Raw genomic sequence first — 16,620 nt, 5'->3', positions numbered from 1 at the left:
CTAAGGAATAAGCACATGGCTCAATTCAGGCCAATGAAATGCCAGGGTTGGTTTGCTGGGGAGGGATCTCTGGAAAAGACACGTTCTCAGTCTTTTTTTAAGAGTTACAAGAAGGGATGTTTCTTTACTTCTGTGGCCACAGGGATATGCGACCAAGAGCCCAAGAACTTGCACAGCCATCTGCCTCCTTGAGAAGCCAGCCGGAGAATGACTAACCCCTCTGAAGAGAGACGGGAAGAAACTGGACAGCTGAGGGCGTGCTGAGCCGCAGTCTCACCTGCCCTGCCGTCCACCCATTGGTCCCTGTGCTGTGGGAGGGCCTCTGAGTTTGCTTGTTGACAGTCACAACCCCAAAGAACCCAAACGGACAAGTCCTAACGTACGGCCTCTTCCAAACACTGCCTCAGATTTCGCTTTACACTGTTCCTCGCTTTAAGTGTTCTCAAGAAAACATAATGGACTTTCAAGAAAACACTTCCAGGAACTAATGGATGGCCTTGGGCAAGTCACCTCCCTTTTCAGCTATAAAAAGGTCTAAGTCTGACTAGGCCAGTGGTCGGCAAACTCATTAGTCAACAAATATCAACAGTACAACCACTGAGATTTCTTTTGAGAGCCAAATTTTTAAAACTTAAACTATGTAGGTAGGTACATTGTTATTAACTTAATTAGGTTACTCCTAAGCTGGCCTTTGCTAAAAATTCAAGGGGCCAAAGAGCTGCATGTGGCTTGAGAGCCACAGTTTGCCGACCACTGGACTAGAGGATTTCTGACAGCCTACAGTTTTGATTCCAAAGTAGAAATAGCCTTTATAGCCGAAACCGGTTTGGCTCAGTGGTAGAGCGTCGGTCTGCGGACTGAAAGGTCCCGGGTTCGATTCCGGTCAAGGGCATGTACCTTGGTTGCGGGCACATCCCCAGTAGGGGGTGTGCAAGAGGCAGCTGGTCGATGTTTCTCTCTCACCGACGTTTCTAGCTCTCTATCTCTCTCCCTTCCTCTCTGTAAAAAATCAATAAAATATATTTAAAAAAAAAAAAAAAAGAAAGAAAGAAATAGCCTTTATAACACAATCCAAGCAATTTGCAGCTCTTGCCGGGTCAAATATTTTCCAATTGCAACTCCCTATCCATCCCCCCACCCTCCTCCACTCAGCCCTGCATCCCCCAGAGGTTCTGATCCCTATGGACAGCATCCACATGACCCCCTGCCTTCTGGCTTCTGGCTGGTGTGCCTAGTGGGGGGCACCAGCGGGAGACAGGAAGGAGGGATGTTCAGCGAGGGTGTGTATTCTCGTGGCTCTTTCCTGCCGTGTGGGTGTAGCTTGGCTTCGTCCTTCTACCAGAGAAAGCCTTTCTCTATGGGGCTTCCCTTCCCTGTTCCAGGAGCCAGTCCCACCCTCCTCCCTTCAGGCCCCGGCCAGGGAACGGCACCCTGACACCCTGGCCCAGACTAGGTCCCGGATCCCGGTGCTGGTTCCTCCCGCCCTGCCTCAGCCCCCACGAACAGTCCCATCCGTGGAGTTCTCCAGTGGAGAACCCCTGGAGCGAATCATCTGTTTCCTACCAGATCCCCAGGACACATGGCTTAAACGTTAAATCACAATCAGCCACCACAAAAAAGAAACAGGAGCCATCGGTTACATCCCAGAGGAGAGAAGTGTGGCCCTCCCCGAGAAAAAACCTGCACGCACAGAAAGGATCAAAGACGTCACGAATCGCCACCCCCTTCTCTGCCCTCACTGAGGATTTGTGGAAAGCAGCCATCTCTGGCTAGACCAGGGTTTTAACCTCCAAAGAAAGAAAAATAATCTGTTTACACACAAACGCATGGACTCTCCGGACAGCTTCTGTGCGGAACCTGGCAGAGGAATCCCAGCTCTGTGTCTATTTTCTAGACCAGTGTTTCCCAAACTTTTGACATACGTGTACCCCTTCTTTTTTTTTTTTAAAATATATTTTATTGATTTTTTACAGAGAGGAAGGGAGAGACATAGAGAGCTAGAAACGTCAATGAGAGAGAAACATCGACCAGCTGCCTCTTGCACACCCCCTACCGGGGATGTGCCCGCAACCAATGCACATGCCCTTGACCAGAATCGAACCTGGGACCTTTCAGTCCGCAGACCAATGCTCTACCACTGAGCCAAACCGGTTTCGGCACGTGTACCCCTTCTATAATTTTCGTAACGCTGAGTACCCCTCGTACTCAGGAGGACGTAGAATTAGGCGCAGCTAAACATGGTGCAGTGCATATCCCCACCAAACTCCGGTGCAACGTGTACCCCCACCAAACTCTTCCCGTACCCCTGGGTGTCTGCGTACCACACTTTGGGAAACTGTTCTAGACGGACACACTGAGCCTGGAAGAAGACACAGGGTCAGAGCTGATAAATAACCCTGGAAACGCCCCCAGGTTAGTTCAAAGGCTCGCTGGCCCAGGAATCCGCCTCTGACAGGCTCTGGGGAGTGTCCCAGAGCGGCCCTCGGCACTACCATTCTCCAAAGACGTCTGATTCCCTCCCAGTCTTCCAGAGGTGGCCTTCATGAACGCCCTTGACTATTCACAACAACTCTGCAAAGTCCAGAGAGACAGACAGGCTGCCCTCGGCCCCTCCAAGTGGCGCTGGATCCCAATGTGTGACCCCACAGTCACTGGTCCTGTCCCAAAGTTTTCCAGAAACCCACGGCTGTCCAAGTCCACCGCAGCCCTCCCCTCCCGCCTGGGGCATTCCCCTCCCCACAGGCGTCAAAGGAAAGATCGTACACCCCCTTCACAAGCCATTCGGACGCCAGGAGTTTCCAGAGATGTAAGCTACCTGCTTCGGGAGGAAGAGGCTCAGTCTCTTAGGGTCGTCCTGCTCTCGTGTCTTCCTCCGTCAGCATCCTCCGGAGCCAGGGCCTGTGGGAGGGACCCAAACAATACATTCAGGACACACGACTTTACCATGGGAACAGACCGCCTCATCAGGGAGCCTGGAAGCAGCCGAGGACTGAGCCCTGGGCACCGACAGCTGATGGACCTGCCCCAGAGGAGGACTGCGAAGGTGGGTCCTCGAGGGAGGAGAGGGTTTAGGAGAGAAAGACACCCCCAAACCCAAGTCACTGTGACTCTCCTCTTTGCCCCACACTCCACGTTCAACCCATCGGCCAATGATGGCGGCTTTATCTCCCCAACAGATCCAGGCTCTCACCACATCTCTCCACCTCCACCGCCACCTCTTTGGTTCATGCCAGCTGCTTCTCTCCCCCTAGGTCAGAGGTTGGTAAACCTCGGCTCACAAGCCACATGCGGCTCTTTGGCCCCCTGAGTGTGGCTCTTCCACAGAATACCACGGCCTGGGCAAGTCTATTTTGAAGACGTGGCCTTAAAAGAAGTTTAAGTTTAAAAAATTTGGCTGCCAAAAGAAATGTCAATCGTTGTACTGTTGATATTTGGCTCTGCTGACTAATGAGCTTGCCGACCACTGGGCTAGGTCATTGCAGTAACCTCATCACGGGTCTCCCTACGCCCACCCTCGCCTTTCTACAGTCGATAGGATGTGAGCTGCATGTGTCATAGGTCGAATTGTGCCTCCCCCCCCCCCCCCACCAAGCTCCTATGGTGAAGCCCTAATGCCCATCCCTCAGAATCTGATCTTATTTGGAAATAGGATCATTGCCGATGCAATCAGCTGTTAGGACGCGGTAGGGTGGGTCCCTACTCCAGCATAACGGGTGTCCTCGTCAAAGGAGATATTCGGACCCGGCACCCAGTCCACACGGGAGCATCCGGTGGAGACCGGCCTTCTGCTGCCACCAGCCAACGCGCCTCAGCCGCCTGGGGTGAAGCTCGGGCCAGGTCCTTCCTAGCACCTCGAGAGGGAGCGTGGCCCTGCCGACACCTTGACCTCAGACTTCTAGCCTCCAGCCCGATAAGACAACACACGTCTATTTTAAGCTGTCCTGCTTGCGGTGCTTTGTTACTGCAGCCCTAGCAAACTACTGAACAACGCTCCCCCAGCAGCCTCGGGGGCCATCTAAAGATCACTCTTGTACTCCAAGCACTCCCACCGTGTTTCATTTCCCTCGAAGTAAGACAAAGTCCTGGAGATGACCTGCGAGGCCCACACCTCCTGGCCCAGCCTCTTCCCGGGCCTCTTCTCTCCCTCCTCGTCCGTGCTTCCTCAGTTTCCTCCGGCCACCACGGCCGCCTCCTGCAGCCCACGCAGGCTCCTGCCTCAGGGCCTCTGCACATCGTGCCTCTGACACCACGAGAGGACCCCGAGTTTTGAGCACCTCCTGTGTGCAGGGCGCAAGACAAGCTAAAATCCTCATACAACAGTCCTATGCATAGATGATGAGCTGAGATTCGAGAGATTCGGAAGCCTGCTCAAGGTCACGCGGGTCGCAAGTGCCCTCTGACCTGAGCACTCGTCCACTGAGTGTTCTTTTCTCTCTCCAGGTTGCTGCGCTAATTTCACTTTCTCAGGGAGGCCCTTCCCCGCCACCACTGCCCACTCCCGCCCCCCGCCACGGCGGCATTTTCTGTGCAGCTCCATCACTACCTGCCATTGGTCCCTGTGTGCATCCCTGTTCTCTCACACCGGACCGTAAACTCTGAGAGCGAGGACATGGCCGTGTGGCATGCCCCGGAGGCCAGCACACAGCAGCTGCTCAAAAACAGTTGCGGGGAGACTGATTTGCAGAAAGAAAGAAGGCGAGAGAAAAGAGGGTTCCCCGAGGAGGAAGTTGTCCCCGTGTCAAAAGCAGTGAAGAGCCCAGAAAGATAAGGGCTGAAGTGGCCGTTGGGTGTGGTAACCTCGGAGAGGGCGGCTCCTGTGGGCGGCGGTGCCCCCTGCAGCCCACGCACCGGGTCCCTCCCCTGGGCCGGGCACCCGCCCGGGGGCCGAAGCCACCTGCGTGGGCCATGGCAGCGAAGGAGCAGACCCTGAGGACGGAGGCCCCGGACGTTTTCCGTCTGTGAGGGGAGGGGAGAAGGGGATGAGAAGTGGAGGGGCTGTACCTGTGAGGAGAGCGTTCGGTGCCGGATGCCGGAGGGAGGCGGGGTCCCAGGAGCTATAGGGGACAGGGGTGAGGGAGTGGGGGGGTGAGGGGGGTAGGGGGGGCGGTGCTGGGAAAAGGCTCTCCGGGTTGGGAGGGAACATGTCTTTCTCCCAGCGGAAGGAAGCCAGGTTGGGATGAGCCCAGATGCCAATCACCACCCCAGGGCAGGCAGGGACCCGCGTGGGCTCACTGTGTGGGAGAACCTGCGGGTGCGGGCTGGCCCTGAAACGGAGGGTCTCTCTCCTTAGCTGTTGTGCCCCCACCCCAATGCCCTGACTGGGGAGAGCTGGCTGCCGGCCAGCGCCTCGGAGGGCCCAGCTGACGGGAGAAGCCATGGTTCTGGCGGCACAGTCCCTCTGACTGTGGGGTTTCAGGGACAGGCCCTTGGCAGCCTTAGTTCAGGAGGAGAGACCTCCTAAGACTGAATTCAGAGACACCCCCCCCCAATAGCTCCAGCCATTCCCATCAAAGCTGCGTGCTCCTCCCAGCCCCCAAGCCCCCCTCACAGCGCACGCCCCCGGCGGACCTCCTCCCAGCCCGGTTCTCACCGTCCCAGTCCGTCTGGTCAGCTTGGCTCTGGTGGATCCCAAGACCGAACGTAACAAATGCTGCCGCCCTCCCTGGGGGTCCTTCCTGATGTGCATACACCCCCTTTTCAAGCTCGCTTCCCGCAAGCGCCCTCCGCCCCACGCCACCCCAGGCGCCACCCCCATGGGGACAGACGCAGCAAACACCACGCACAGCGGCAGGAGGCGCTCCCGGTGGGCCCGCTCCTGCCCTGCAGCTGCCCCCCTCTGAGCGCCCTGCCCCCCTGCCGTCCCCGAGCAGTGTGTGTGTGTGTGTGTGTGTGTGTGTGTGTGTGTGTCCCGTCTGCCGAGCTCTTCCCCGCTCTTCTGTGCTCGCGGCACTTAGTGACTCGTGGCAAGAGTTCCCGTGGCCCCTATAGACCGCACACGCCCGGAGGCTCATTAATAACCTGTGTTGGGGACACCAGGAATCGCCCAGACTCAGCATGGGGGGGAACGTTACGGGACCCACAAACGTGCTTCTAGAAGTTTCTCAGAAAACAGAAGAGGCCTGGGATGAACACGGGAAGGGGTGCACGGCCTTCTGGGAGGTTTGGGGAGCTCGCCTGCTCTCCCTCTGCAGGAGCACCCACCGCCTGGCACCCCGGGCCAGCCCCCCTAGCAAGCACCCTGGGTTCAGCCCTCCCCTCCTCCTCCCGCCCTCAGGCACTCCAGGCATTCTGGGTATCCTTCCTCAGCTCCCCCTTCACACACGCGCGTGGACACAGACAGAGATCCAGCTCCTTCCCTCCGCAGGGAGAGAGCTGGAAATGTCAGGCGCCTGGCTGCGGGGATATCAGATGTCACGGGGACCAGCAGGACGGTCAGTGCTGGGCACCCAGAAGCAGGAAAAAGGATTCCCCGTTTCCGGGGAACTGGGAGCCGGCCTTCACTCACTCCGATGATTCCGGGATTCCCAGAACCACAGGCGGCGGATGGTCGGGAGGCGTGAACGTCAGCAAAGCCCTCAGGCCATCCAATGGTTCACCCACATGGACAGAGCGGGCAGCACCCGGGCAGTGAGTCCGGGAGCCCAGGGGACGCTGTCTGCCCGGATACCCAATAAGGAATCGAGACCTCCCCGCCAATGGCAGGAAGGCGCGGTGTGGGCCTCAGGACAGGGCGGAAAGAACAGGAGCGTCGGGGACGGGCCTGGGATCAAGCCCTGACCTCGAGGCTCTCCTGGTTCCGGTGTGCTAAAGGGAGGCCTTAATAAACAAGGGATCTATAGAACATCCAGCACAGCACCCGGCTTTCTACAAGGGGCTCCAGGAGTGCTGCTCCCCTCCCTCCTCCCGGCTCTCAGCCCTCACGCACAGGAACAGGTACCGAGGCTACGGAGCCCTTCCCAGCCAGGAGGCCGGCAGAGGCCAGCCAAGGGGAGGGCCACCAAAGGGCCGCCCGCGGCCGCTGAGAGAGAAGCGCTGGACCCCTGTGAACGCCCGGGTTTCAACACTCACAGGGCTTCGGGCCTCACACCAAACCCCAACAGGAAGTTTGTGACAAACGCAGCAAACACGCACGCACACTGCAGGAGGGTGTTCACGGCTCAGAGAAGATGGGAACCAGCATTGGGGGTGGAGGTGGGGGATGGGAGGGGGCGGTCCGTGTGGAATAAAAGGGGGTGCCTGGCTGATGCTCCAAATGCACAGACCGCTTCCTGGGAGCCAGGAGCTCCTCGCCCCCAGCCCTGGGCCCGATCCCAGGAGCTGCCCGGGGCTCCCAGCCGGGGTCTGGCCGCTCCTCCGGCTCCAGGTCCCTCCTCTGGCTCCTCAGGCGCCAGGGGCCGTGGGCACTCTGCGCAGCGATGGGGCCGGGGGAGACACAGGCGTGCGCCATCCGTTTCTGGCTGGAAGAACTCGGCACAGAGTGTGGGAGGGGCGGGTCCTCACTCGGCCCTGCCGCTCCACAGCAGGGTCTTCAGCTGCCACTGACCGCGGGAACCCTGCCCGGCACTGCCCTGTGCGTGCGGGCTGCTCACACTGGCGTGAGGCGCTAGGACTCCACAAGAGCAGGCAACGGGGGACACACCGAACCTCCACCACACGGGTCCCATCACCCCGACCGGAGTGCAAACTCCTTCCCTGTGTGCACAGCCTCTCAGCACCTGCCGCCTGAGCCCGGGGACCAGGCCACGTCTGGTGGGTGGGCCCCAGAAAATGCCTGGTAAATGAACAAACAACCACACCATGTCTGCTGTCCCACCCCCACCGGGGCGGGTCCCACTCCGCTGGATCCACCCCCCGCGGCCCCACCCCTCCCAGGGGTAACTCCGCCCCCCGCTGTCAGCGCCCTGCCCGCCCCTCCCTCAGCACCTCACGCAGTGGTTCCCCCCTCTCAAGTCAGGTTCCTTAAAAAAAAAAAATTAAAAAAAAATGACTCATTTAGGAAGAGACAAAACCAAACACTTCAATGGTAAAGATAAAACAGCACCGAGTCTCTTCAAACACCTCCCACTCCGAGCAGAATTTAGATCCGAGAACACCTCCCCAGACTGGACCTCCCAGCCTGGGACTTACAGCTCACGCGGCTCTTCTAGCAAAACACTTCCAGGAAGGTCTGCCCTCTGACCTTCTCGGTCGGCCCTCCTCCACACACAGGGCGGCCTCAGGCCTCCAGCCAGTAGCGCCCCCCCCCCCCCCCCCAAATGAGGGAATAAAGAAATGAAAGCCCACGCTAAACTCCTGGGTCAAAAATGAATTGTTTAATGTTCTATGATTACGTTTGCGATTCTGACTTATGGGAGAAGGAATGTTGGCATTATTTCAGTGGCCTTCATGTGAGTTATGGGGAGTTTTTTGTAAATAGTGAAATTTCTTGCTATGTAAGACGCTTACGACATCTGTGCAGAGGGTGTGAAAGGAACAAAACTGGATAGTACAATACATAAGACTCCTAACACGGTGGGGCTCAAATGAGCAATGAAGGGAATCCAGGGGTCTCACTGTCGGCAGATTTTAAAAAACCCGCCCCCACCCCTAGAGATTTGGGTTCCTGTGGACTGGAGTGGGGCCCTGGTATTGTGTGTGTGTGTGTGTGTGTGTGTGTGTGTGTTAAGTTTCCCAGTAATTTAATATGCACCCAGGGTTGAGAACCACCGATCTAACATAGATAAGAAATTGAGATCTGAAAAAATTAAGGTTCAGACCAAGAATGCTCAGCCAGACACAAAACCAGAACAGAATCCGACATGTACAACACCCGGTTCAGTTCTACAGTGTTGCTCAGTTTTCTAGTATTCACAGATCTGTTAAAATATTTATTTTTTAGTTTGGGGAACTCACACAGAGTTGCTAACTTGGTTTTTTTTTTTTTTTTTTTGTCAAGCAAGGTACTTTTAAAAAATATATTTTATTGATTTTTTTACAGAGAGGAAGGGAGAGGGTAGAGAGTTAGAAACACTGATGGAAGAGAAACATTGATCAGCTGCCTCCTGCACACCCCCTACTGGGGATGTGCCTGCAACCAAGGTACATGCCCTTGACCGGAATTGAACCTGGGACCCTTCAGTCCGCAGGCTGGTGCTCTATCCACTGAACCAAACCGGTTAGGGCCAAACAAGGTATTTTTATAAATAACTACAATTACTATCACTGCTTCCGGATGGCTCTCTTGCTCATTTGCATACCCACCACTCTCTCCACCCCAAGCCCAGCCCAGGAGGTGAGGTATGACTATAGCAGGCCCTGGTCTAGTCTCACTCACCTCTCCTCACCCTGCTCCTCACCAACACCCACGTCACAAATCCAAACAAAACGCAGGCCTCGGAAATTCTCCGTCTGCTCCTTTCCCTAACTCCACCATATCCACTTCTGAAAGTCCCTTCCCTGACCCACAAACTACTTCCCAGTTCCGCCAAGCCCACCCTACACCTTCTTCCCGACTGTCACGTGACAGCTAGTATTTGCGCAAGTGACCACAGCCAGTATTTACAGCTTGCTATCCCACACATATTATCCCTTCTCCAATTCCCAGTAATCAAGGATAGACTGGAAGCTTTTAATGAGGGATGAAAGGAGGTAGGGGAGGGAGGAGGGCAAAGGGGGTTCTCCTTACACCTTCAGTTTGAATTTGGGGCAAGCATGCATTTTGTTTTCAATGGGAAATGAAAGATTTCTCCTTTCCGGCCCTGGCTTCTGCACTCTGCCTAGAGCCGAGTCTACCTCTACGGCTGACCTGGAGCCACCGTAGGCCTCGCCAGTCCCGGAGAACAGAGGTAGAGAGATGCCCTAAGACAGCTGTCACGCCTGCTCAGCATCATCTCCCCCGGGGACCCCGAGTTTCTGCCATGTGGATCAGCCGTTCTCTCCTACGTGTCTCCGCTGGTCCCCGCCTCCACGTTCCTGCCCAGGCTGAGCCACCCACCCCTACGTGCTTCCTTCCCGGGTCTTCACCAGGACAAGCGGCCACACCTACGCCAGTGACATTCAAACCCACCGCTTGTAGATCAGGAGCCAGGAAACTCTCTGGGTGACGTGTGAGCAATGGGATTCTCCCTAGTCCTCACTGCTCCCTCATGTGGGATTCTCCCCAGTCCTCACTGCTCCCTCACGTCTAAGGAGGCAGCGAAGAGGGCGAGGGAGGCTTCCTGGCAACAAGAACCGCAGCCTCAAAGGCCGAGAGGAAATTCCGAAGAAACTCAACGGCAAAGAGAGGCCTGAGCGAAGGGTTATCAACCTGCCCTCTGCTACGCGTCCACCCAACTGCCTCCCCACAAGTCACTCTTCCCTTCCCGCCTCCAGCGGGGCCGAGGCTGGCGGGAGCGGGTGGAGAATAGGAACAGAGCAAACATAGACGCGATGAGGCAACACGACACGGAGGCAGGTCGGGGTCCTCCCCGTGCCACCGGAGCGACCGGCCTCGGGTGACAGTGAGGGGTCAGGGGACACGGTGCTTAAGCCTCTTCTTGATGTCACCCCCACATGTGAAGGCCGTCTGTCAATGACCCAAACTCCCGGGGACCCCACGAGACTTTCCTAAAGCACGTTACACCCTCTGCACTGCCCAGACACAGGCTGGCCAGGCTCCCCCGGGTGTCGCTGTGCCCTGCGGGGCCTGGGGGGTAACCCCCGAGGAGGGCGCTGGACTAGCATCGCCTCCTGTCCTGAGGGAAGGCAGGCGTGGACAGTTTTGGTTCTTCGACTGCCCGTCTCCATTGGGCCTGACGGCTGGGCTGGTGCTCCGCTCAGCTTCCCCGGGGAAAGCAGCTCCGGAACAGGGCCCGGCTGTGGTAGGTGGCAGTGTGCCCGTCTCCCTCCTCCCCCACACAATCAGCCACACGGTTCGCTCCTACCAGGCTCAGCTCTTGCTGCTTCTCTTTTTGAAAAACCCTCAATGCTGGCTCTGGGCATGTATTCACCAAGTAGAAAACCCTTATCGGGTTAGAGTCCTCTTGGAGCCAGGGGGAGCTGGGTAACCGGGGTGGACAGTTAACTGCTTGCTGGAGGAGAGGTGTGTGGGAGGTGGAGGAGAGGGGCTGGAGTGGCAGGTCGTCTCATAGAGGAAGTGAGATCCGAGTTGGGTGTTTTAAAAAGGGTTCAATTGGGTCAAGTGGAGAGGAAGTGGGAAGACCATCCCAGGCAGTGGGACCAGCACCCACGTGGGTCTGACCACAGGGTGGGGAGCACCCTGCGCGGAGGGGACCGAGGCCACCAGGCAGTGAGAGGTGAGGAGTGTACGCGGAGGGCTCAGGCAGACTGGCTCTGAGCCCAGCTATGCCTCTTGTTGGCCAGTGCACCTCGGCCCCAGTCTTCATCGGCAGGCAGCATGGTGGAGGTGAGGAGGCTAACGGGACCGACATGCTGGGGTTACTGGGGAGATGTGATGAGGGATGCCCACAAAACGCTCAGCACGCCCAGGGCCTTCGGTGGCTATTGTGTTATTCTTGCTTCAGTCAAAGCGGCCCAGTGCCCATCCCGCTGACGCAGACAAGGCCCTTTCTTCTTTGTGACAGCCATGATGCTGGGGAGGACGGGACACTGGCCGACTGGTTACACTGAGGAACCTAAGAAGGGTAAGAGCCAGCTGTGCATTGAAATGCCCAGGGTACTCTCAACTACACACACACACACACACACACACACACACACACACCTCTCTCTCTCTCTTTCTCTCTCTCTCTCTCCTCCTTCTTGGACCACCGACTTCCTTACAAGAACTACAAGTTCCTTTCCCTTTTCCTCCTACTTCTCCACGGTCTGGGAGTGATGTCTCTCCCTTCAGCTTCTGTTGTCCTGGGACGCTTTCCTGGAGAGGACAGCGACCCGCTGCGGCCAGCCCTGGGTGCCTGGCTGTCCCTGGGTTTCCCCCACCTGCACACACGTCTGGAAATCCTCCCTTCATCAGCGTCTCTCCGCGTAAACCCTCCGCATCGGCCCGCCCCTCGCAGGGGCTGCAGTGCCGACCTGCCGTCCTCTCACTCCTCTCTTCTCCTCGGAGGCAGCGTCAATGGCAGCGTTTAAGATTCCTTCATCGACAAAGAAAAGAGTAAATTAAAAAAAAAAAAAAAGATATAAGCACCAATGCGTTTTACCCAAGGGCAATCCATCACGCGGGAATTTAACACCCCTTGGAATCTATTGATAGATGTCACTCAAGAGGCTCAGGGAAAAGCCACGCCCCCCCCCCCCCCCCCAGGCGGGGCCTATTCCAAGGCCCTGGCTCCTCCAAGGCCATCACAGGCGCAGCTCCTACAAGGCAGCAGGGCCTAGACCACACCCGGCACCCAGAGTCAGTGTCCGGCTAGTATTTGTTGCTGCAGGTCCTTCTGGGTGAGGAGGTGAAATCCAAGAGACCTTCCTGGGAAAGGCCCCCCATGGAAGCTGCTGCTCAGTAGGGCGGCTCCAAGATGCCCACCCGGTGCTCATCCTGTCACATGACACGCAGCGCAGGCACACCCCATCCCCGGCCAGCAGGAGTTCAGATTCCAGTCCTTCCTTCGTTCCACAGATGCTATTTCCTTGTTTCTCATGGAGTCATTCCTGAGGCGTATGGTTTCCTCGAATCTCTCTGGCTGCGTGTATTATTCCCACTCCCGCACAGGGCCAAACTCACCCTCGGCTCAGGGCAAGGCAAAGGCATTTAGTTAGTGCTTACTGTGTACAAGTATTGTGCCAGGCTCTGGAGACCCAAAGATGATTAAAAAGATAGAGGTCTCGGGATCTAAGAGTCACACACACACACACACACACACACACACACACACTCACGAAGGACAAAGGCTTACTACTGACCAAGGGGATTCTCAAGGAGATAAAGCTCGAACCACACTGGGTGTTGAAGGCCGGGGTGTGACAATGGGGACGGAGGGGAAGGCAGCAGGACATGTGAAGAAGCAGGGGGGAGGTGGAGGAACACAGGACGTGGTGAAGGAACACGAGACGAGGACCAGAAGGGCTGAATGGACAGGGACCAGAGCAGCAAAGAGCTGGGCAAGGAGTCTGTCTCAAGTTGGGACGCCCTGACTCAAAAACCAAGCACGTTCCCAGCAGACATGACACCTACCCAGAGGATATTTCCTCCCAGCAGCCCCCAAAGTTAGAAGGCCCCCACTTTGGCAAATGTTTAGAGGAAATCTGGGGCCCAGGTGCTTGTTCTGAAGGGGTGTTTCTCGGCCTGCCCCTCGCCTCAGCCCGGCCCGCCCTGGGCTCAGCCAGCCCTCGGTCCAGGGCCGGCGAGAGCGCCCCGCCCGGTAACCAACAGAAACCTTCCACGCTCGCCTGCCCTTACTGGGAATTCTAAAATTAAAAATTAAATGGTCATTCCTCTCCCCTCACAGCTTTCTCCCTTTATGAGCTCATATGCAAATGCCCTGGGAGAGGCTAAGTCACAGCAGCCGCATATCCGCTTAGCACAAACGCTTCCAGATCTCTCCTGGAAAACAAGCTTTGCATAAAGGATGCTCAGGAGATTAGCGGTGACGGAGGGGGAGGCAGGAAGGGGGGCAGGGGGCTCCTGCACTGAAGCAACACAAACACCCCTGTCCCCCAAAGGCAAGGACTAGAGAACTAAGTGCCACGCCTTCCAAAGACGTTTGCTCGCTAGTCCTTGGTAAACTGAGAGGTAATGCAGGAGCCACAAAAATCTACCCTTTACACTGCCCAGTGCAGTGGTGTTTGCCTATTTACTCACAAGGCTGTACAACCCTCACTGCTCGCTAATTTGGGAATGTTTTCAGAAACCCCGTGCCCCTCAGCAGCCTCTGCCCTCTCCCCTCTTTCCCCGTGCGGAGGTGCCCATGCAGGACAGCTCACACAAACGGGACCGGCCGGCCGTGGCCGTGGTGTCCGGCTCCCTCCTCCTGGCATCCTGTTCTCAGGGGTGTTGGGACACCGGGCAGTGCTCCCTGCTTTCTCGTGGCCGGAGAACAGCCCCCTGCATGGACAGCCCACGCTCCAAAGGGCCGCGCGGAGCGTCCGGTAAGCAGCCTTCGCAGGCCTCTGCACACGTTCCTCCTCGGCTCCTGCCACCAGCGGGGCAGACGTGTCCGCACCCTCCCCGCCGGGCTGGCGGGAGCTCCCAGCCACGCGGTGGCTCCGGACGCCGCCCTGAATCACCGGGCCGTGACAGAAACCACTCCGGTTCCTGCGGAGGGGATCTGTAATGCCTCTTAAACGTGTTTTATGGAGCCCCGTGGCCCCCGAGGTGGCAGCGGAAACGGCGAGCAGAGCCGGCGGCGTCCCAGGCGCAGCGCGTGCGGCTGGCAGGGCCCCGCGCTGGCGTTAACGGGCTGCCGTCGCCTCCTCCTTCAAAAGTCTCCTTGCTGCCGAAACCGGTGTGGCTCAGTGGATAGAGCGCCGGCCTGCGGACTGAAGGGTCCCGGGTTCGATTCCGGTCAAGGGCATGTACCTCGGTTGGGGGCACATCCCCAGTGGGGGATGTGCAAGAGGCAGCTGATCAGATGTTTCTCTCTCATCTGTGTTTCTAACTCTCTATCCCTCTCTCTTCTTCTCTGTGAAAAGTCAATAAAATATTAAAAAGAAAAAAAAGTCTTGAAACTTCTCAAACAAGGGGCCCCGCGTTCCCATGCTGCATGGAGCCCGGCCAATGGGGCAAGAGGCAAGGGTTTGGAGCCTGACACTCCTCCCGAAGCCACGGCTGCAGAACAGCTGAGGCGGGCCAGGCCGGAGCAGGAGCGGGGCCGGGGCCGCGGTGCCCAGCCTGCCCGGCCGGCCGGCCCAGCCTCCTCCCGCGGGGCCGGCAGCTGGCCGAGGAGGCCTCCGGGAACAGCCAGCCCGGCAGAAAGGAGAACGTGATAAGCCGACAGGCCCGGACTGTAACGCGGGAAGACTCAAACCGAAACCTGTTTGATCTTGTCATCATCGCTTACAGGTGAAGACCAAGAAGAAAGAAAAATTAAAAAGAGGGGAAAAAACACTCCCTCCCCCCCACCACGCTTACTGAAATAACGGGCTCTGAGAAGACTTTTCAAATAGCCGCTCTGCTCTAAACTGTCACTTTTACTTCCAGCCTGTCCAGGAAGTCATGGCTGCGCCCCAAGTCCGGAGTCCGGGCCCGGCGAGGGGAGCGTTGAAAATGCAGCCGTGTCCGCGGGGTCAGTGCGAGCAGGGGCCTGAGCAAGAGGCCATCCCCGTGGACCCCGGGGGCTCCGTCCCCCTCACGCTGCCCCCTCCGCACCCTCCCCCGGGGTTAGTCCAATTCTGGTTTTGCAGATGAGGAAGCTGTGCTGTGAGAGGGGAAGTCACCGGCCACGGCCACCCACAAAAAAGGGGCCGGACCAGCGCCCGGGGCTGCACTTCCCCTTCCAGCCTCCCCATTTCACGAGCCCAACCAGAACCCACACTCGGGGTGTATGCCCCCGACCCCCAGTTTCCTCCTGGGTCCTCCGCTCCTGTCTGTGGGCACCTGGCCCTGGAAGAGGGAGCGAGGCCACACGGACAGCCGGAAGACACGCCAACCCCGAGGACGAGCACGCGGCCTCTCCCGCCGCGCGCTGGCGAGTCCACCCCTCAGCGAGGGGCCAGGGCGCCAAGGAAGGGCCGGAGCCTTTCCGTATCCAGGGTATCTGCTCACACAGGGCTTCCGGGAAGAGTGGGTTAACTGGGTTTTCCCCAGTGAAAAAGTCAAAGAACCACGCAGGGTGGACAGAGCGCGGGCAGACAGGAAGTGCTGCCAGCCCACCTTACCAAAGAGCCAGGCCCAGACGGCCCCGGGGACGGGACGGGATGGGACTCAGACACCGCCGGCTCTGTCCCTCTCCTACGGCACAGACGGACCAAACCATCCTGACCGCCAAGCGCCTGGATTCCTTTGGTTTCAATTTGCGTTTCAGCCTTCCTCTCTCCTCCTCCCCGTCTGTATGCTTCCCTTCCTCTCTTTCCCCCTCTCCTTCCTCGCACAGATAGACACTGAGCACCTCCTATGTGCGAGGAATGTTCTGGGTGCTCGGACACAGCCGTGGACAACACAGAGGGAGGAGTTTACAAATCAATGAATAGATACCATGTAAGAAGGTAGAAATTCTCTGTAGAAGAACTCAGCAGGGTAAGAGGATTCGAAAAGGGACAGGAGGCCCTGGTGGCTGTGGCTCATTTGGTTGGACATTGTCCTGTGCACCAAAAGGGTGCTGGTTCGATTCCCAGTCAGGGCACATCCCTGGGTTTGGCTCAATCCCAGTGGGGAGCATGCAGGAGGCAGCTGATTGGTGTTTAGCGCTCACATCAATGTTTCTCTTTCTCTCTCCCTCTCCCTTCCTCTTTCTAAAAATCAATAAAAAATTATATATATATATATATATATATATATATATATATATATATATATATATATTATTATTATTATTATTATTATTATTGACAGGGAAGAAGGAAATTTATCTAGAATGGCCAGATGAGGGGTCTCTGAGGGAGGTGAGGGACTGAGCCATACAGACACCCAGGGAAGACATCCCAAGCAGAAGGATCAGCAAGTGCCATGCGCTGAGGTGGGGATGTCCTGGTGCGTCAGGACGGAGGAGGAGGGTGGCAGGTTTGGGCTGAATCAGGCCAGCACTG

General features: G+C 57.2%; 1 protein-coding gene across 1 annotated transcript in view; it reads right to left on the bottom strand.

The window, feature by feature from the left end:
- The window catches only part of TRERF1 (transcriptional regulating factor 1), a 215,762-nt gene that overhangs the window by 124,223 nt on the left and 74,919 nt on the right, over positions 1 to 16,620 (bottom strand). The window contains 1 exon segment of the mRNA XM_045572697.1: positions 2,816 to 2,898. The gene's annotated coding sequence lies outside the window, so the exon portion shown is untranslated.

The sequence above is a fragment of the Pipistrellus kuhlii genome, unplaced genomic scaffold (assembly GCF_014108245.1).
Source record: "Pipistrellus kuhlii isolate mPipKuh1 unplaced genomic scaffold, mPipKuh1.p scaffold_m20_p_5, whole genome shotgun sequence".
Classification (NCBI taxonomy): Eukaryota; Metazoa; Chordata; class Mammalia; order Chiroptera; family Vespertilionidae; genus Pipistrellus; species Pipistrellus kuhlii.
This window is presented reverse-complemented; position numbering and strand designations above follow the sequence as displayed.